Source organism: Nematolebias whitei, chromosome 6, assembly GCF_014905685.2.
Source record: "Nematolebias whitei isolate Nwh7 chromosome 6, NemWhi1, whole genome shotgun sequence".
Classification (NCBI taxonomy): Eukaryota; Metazoa; Chordata; class Actinopteri; order Cyprinodontiformes; family Rivulidae; genus Nematolebias; species Nematolebias whitei.
In genome coordinates this window covers 16,150,108-16,155,462 of record NC_056503.1, presented here as the reverse complement: position 1 = coordinate 16,155,462, position 5,355 = coordinate 16,150,108, and positions in this window count along the sequence as shown.

The window sequence follows — 5,355 nt, the reverse complement described above, 5'->3', positions numbered from 1 at the left end:
GGATGGATGGATGGATGGATGGATGGATGGATGGATGGATGGATGGAAGGAAGGAAGGAAGGATAGATGGAAGGATGGATGGAAGGATGGATGGATGGAATTATCATAATAGAAATGGCCTGAAGAGTTAAAATAACAAGTAATTTAAATTTGATGTTTTCAGGCCGAGTTAGCTCTCTTTTAAAAACTTAGAGTTAAATAAGGTGGTTGATTTTTCCCTAAGGGTCATCAATCCATGGTCATAAAGTTAGTGGACAATAAAAGGGTTAACCTGGAAGCTTCAGAATTTGTCCAGATAAAACATCATTCATGTCAGATTACTGTCACACAACCACGGATTGGATGAAATCTGGATTTAGCTCATAATCATGACTTAAACTTGAAACAAGTTTCATATACAGGGTCAGGGTGAGAATTTATTTTGAAGTTTATGGTAAATAAAAAAAATAGATTATTAAAATGATCAAATTAAACTACACACACACACACATATACATATATATATATATATATATATATATCCTGCTAATGAACTTTTAATGAACTTTAGTTCACCATTAAATATCTGATGAACCAGATTCTACAAAAACATCTATATTTAAATTGTTATAAGTTTTCTTCATCATTTGATGCATTTGCACTCGTGTCTACTTTTATTGATCAATTTTGATATGTGGTTTTGTTTCTTGTATACAGATTATTTTATTTTAGCTTTGCTTTAAAGTTTAATTCTTGTTTGTGATTTGTACATCTGTGTTAGAATAAAGTTGAACTAAAGGCTTATTTCTTTTTTTAAACCTGTTTGAGGGAAATATTCCTTAGAGATCCAATAAGTTTGTCTTTTTATGATTTTCATTTGAGTTCACTTTAATTAACAGATTATTTAATAAAGTCATTAAAGTGAAAACAGAATTCATGATAAAGCCAGCACCAATTATTGTTTTAATCTTCACTGATAAAAAAAAGCATTTTTTTAAATACATAAAATGTTTTAAAAAATCGTTTCCACCCTCTGTCCCAGACCTGTCCTGGTCCAACCCTGCCTGCCGGGGTTCAAGGGTTCAGGGGTTCAGGGGTTCAGGGACTCAGAGGCTCAGGGGTTCGGAGTCCAGCCTCGCGCTCTTCTGCGGGTCGGCAGCTCGTCTGATCCTCTGCGGTGACTAGCTCACTCTGAATTTTGTTGTTGTCGCCAAAAAAAAATAAATGTCTGGACTTCAGCTTTGGACCACGGGGTTATCATTATTGGTTTTAAAATCTTAAAAATAGGTCCATCCACTGCTCTGAGTTTGAGTAATTGTAAATCATGGATCGGGTCGTTGTGAAAGTTTCTCAAACAACCAGTGACTCAGCTCCCCTGACCAATCAGTGACCAATAGTGTTTTGACGTCACGTTTGGTGCCAGTTCGGCCTGGTTGGAACCCCAGTGAAATGGGTCCTGAAAATGGTGCCAGTTCCACAAAGAACTGCTAGTGGAAAATGCCTTGGAACAGTACCAAGCCAAGTCGAACCGTGCTGAAAAAGAGATACGGGTCTCTTGGTTGGCCTGGGAATGCCTTGGGATCCTCCCAGAAGAGCTGGAAGAGGTGGCTGTGGAAAGAGATGTCTGGACCTCCCTGCTCAAGCTGCTGCCCCCGCGATCCGACTTCAGATCAAGTGGAAGATAATGGATGGAAGGATGGATGGATGGATGGATGGATGGATGGATGGATGGATGGATGGATGGATGGATGGATGGATGGATGGATGGATGGATGGATGGATTGTGTTCAATTCAATTCAATTCAAAAATACTTTATTAATCCCAAAGGGAAATTATTTGTTGTTGTAACTCGTTACGTTACGTTATCCTCGTTTCACTAAGAGATGTTATAGATACTGATGGCTGTAGGCAGGAAGGATCTCTTGTAAAGGTTCATCCCACAGTGGATCCTAAGAAACTGGCTGCAGATGCCATCCGATCCGTCCACCCAGTCTCAACTGGCCTCTCCGTTCCCCCGGGCTGTAGGACCGCCCGAATGCGGGGGACAACTCTTCCCAGAGCGATGGCCTCTCCTCCCAGCAGCCTGCTGAGCTCCTCGTTGCTGCGGACAGCCAACTGTAGGTGCCGAAGGACGATCCTGTCCTTCCATGTCATGAGCCGTGTTTCCTGCTAGTTCCAGGATCTCAGTGGTCAGGCACTCGAGCGCAGCTGGCAGGTAGATGAGAATGCGTCCACAGAACATCCTTTCAACTCATTTGAGATTTGGGGCTGTAGTCGAGATATTATTTGAGCTTTTGAGATGTTAATCAGCTGCTGTTGGTTGTAGAAAACTGCCTTGTTGTTGCCATGGTTACGCATCATAACAAATGTCCTAAACTAAAAAAGTTTCAGTAAAAATTCTTCCAGCTGCACAGCATCCGATACCAGAGGAAACATTCATCCAAAAAATGTGATTTACATCCAGAAAAAGAGGAATTAAAGTTTCCAAAAGCAAAATCTCAGAATGAAAGTAACAGCTACTCCAACATGCAGCCACCTTGAGCGGCGCAATTCTAGAACATTCTAGTTATACCTTTCACCTTACACCTTCTGCCTCCATAACCATTAATACAACAACAACAAAAAAGAGTGTGTGTGTGTGTGTGTGTGGGGGGGGGGGTATCTTCAATCTAGCAGCCGACACAAAAATACCACAGATGCACTAAGAGGACTTTATGAGGAAAAAGGAACTCATCCAGTTGAAAAAGAGAAAGTAGAGTTGGATGAAAGAAAGACTGCAGACTGAAAACCTGAACGAGAGAAAGACAAAGAAGGATAATGTTTCGATAACCTGAATTCCTGGTGGAAGCTACAGAAAACTGGCAATTTACAGGGCTTCCAATATTTTACCTGAATGTTTTTACCAACATTCAAGCGCACCCATTTCCAACAAAGAGTAGCATGCACCGTTGATGTGCTGTTTCTACTCCTGCTCTCAATATGTCACAAAACACCTGAGAACTGGTGTGTGTGCGTGTGTGCGTGTGTGTGTGTGTCTGTGTGCAAAAGCAGAAAAACATGGGCCTGAGGAATTTCAGTTCTTAAACAATCAGCGAGTTACTATTAAATCACCCAGCTACGGCTCAACAAGCTTAGGAATGTAGCCTTTAAACACACACACACACACAGTGTCACATACACACACACACACACACACACACACACACACACCGTGTCACATACACACACACACATTCATTTTCTGCCACTTTAGAGGACACAACATTGATTCATTTTTTTCCTGGAGGTTTATCTTACTGAAACAACTCCAGTCTACTTTACGACAAACCTAACCTGTCCTTTCAACGGGTATTTAGTCTGAAATTATGTATTTTACATTTTAAGGAGTTGCTTTTCAAGTTTCAGTCTATTATAACATGACTGTGTAAAGAGATTTACAACATACGTAAAACAATTCATCTTTTTCTGCCATTACTTCTTCTTGGTGTTTGCTCTGATTCCTGCAGAGAGCTAAAAGCCTCCAGTGAATTTCAACTGAAGGTGACTTTGTGAGTGAGCCACTGGGTGAGGGTTGATGGGGGCACATTGGAGGGCCAACGAGAGCATTACACCCACAATATGAGGACAATATCACCGATGGGCCCCTCTCTGAGTCTTTCTTGCCTCCACCATCACTACTTCTGTCTCTGTGGAGCACACTGGGAAATAAAACACTGACCCTTTTGTAGGACCTATGAAGACTGTTCTCTCCTCCCTCCTTTCGTCACCCATCTCCCCCCACCCGTCTGCTCAGTGGGCTCAGTCTTCCTGTGTAATGTGCACCTGCTTAGCCTGTGAAACATCACGCACACAAACTCACAGAAAAAACTTCAGAAAGGAGCAGGAGTGAAAGAGTGAGGCACAAGTGAAAAGCAAATCTTTCCAAAGTTTTTTTTTTCTGCAACACTGCTTCACATCTGACTGGCAGAGTATAAATCAAAACACCAGAAGCAAAAAACAAAGTTTCTTTTTTTGCTGTCTTTGATCTATGTTTTGCAAAACATTCATATAGACATGTTCTTATCTAAGAAACAACAGCCCTTAATCATTAGCAAAATGGTTGTTAAGAAGACATATGTCATTTAAATTGCATATAAATAATGAAACGGGAGCATAATTTTTTTTTATATCCCAATTATAATTACATCTTGGTTAATAATTTCATTCATCCATCCATTCCTTATTTTCCACTGGTTCTGAAGTCAGGTCGTGGGGACAGCAGCTTGAGCAAGGAGGCCCAGACATCTCTTTCCACAGCCACCTCTTCCAGCTCTTCTGGGAGGACTCCAAGGCGTTCCCAGGCCAACCGAGAGACTTAGTCTCTCCAGTGTGAACTGGGTCTTCCCCGGGGTCTCCTTCCAGTTGAACATGCCTGAAGTACCTCTCTAGAGAGGCGCCCAGGAAACATCCATGTGGAGGAGCAGCGGTAGAGCTGTCATTTCTAACCCGAACCCAGAGCCCGGCCCGACCCAGATTTGGACCGGGCCGGGCCATAATAATGTATTTAATGTGTGAGCCGGGTCAGTGTCAGATTTTTTATTGCATCAGGGACGCGCGCGGCCGACAATCCAATACATGCAAACAGGGCTTGCCATACTACACCTGCCACACACGGCCATTTGACTGCGTGCTGACCAGCCATTTGAAAGAGGTCAAACGTTCAGTTAAGCTTCAGATGGACTACTGGCAGCGATCCATCAGGCCAAATGGACGTTCATTCAGCCGCTGCACTCAGCGGAGACGCGCGGCTGACGACCCAAACAGGTGAGATCACAGAATATCCGACATGTCAGAGCAGGGTTCGATGCAGGCAGAAGCTGGGGAAGCATTTAATGCGCTTTGATGGCTCCTCAGCTCCAATCTTCTGCCCCCTCAGCCGCATGTGTCCACCGACCATTAATAATAGTCGGTGGTATAAGCTGTCAAAGCTTAAATAAAAATTTTGGGGGGTGGTTCGGGTTCAGACCTGTAATTACTGTTAACTCATCAGATCAGGTGGGGTTTGGAGATGACAGCTGCGGGCTGACGCCGGGTCGGTTCAGATTATTTGGACCTGAGTGCAACTCTAAGCAGCGGTTCTACCCCGAGTAAATTCTGGATAACTGAACTTCTCACCCTATCTGTAAGGGAGAGCCCAGCTACCCTGTGAAGGAAACTCATTTCAACCACCTTTATCTGCAATCTCATTCTGTCAGTCACTACCCAGAGCTCATGACCATAGGTGAGGGTAGGAACGTAGACCGACTGGTAAACAGAGAGTTTTGCCTTACAGCTCAGCTCCCTCTTCACCACAACAGACTGGTGCAAAGTCAGCAAAACTGCAGATGCTGTACCAG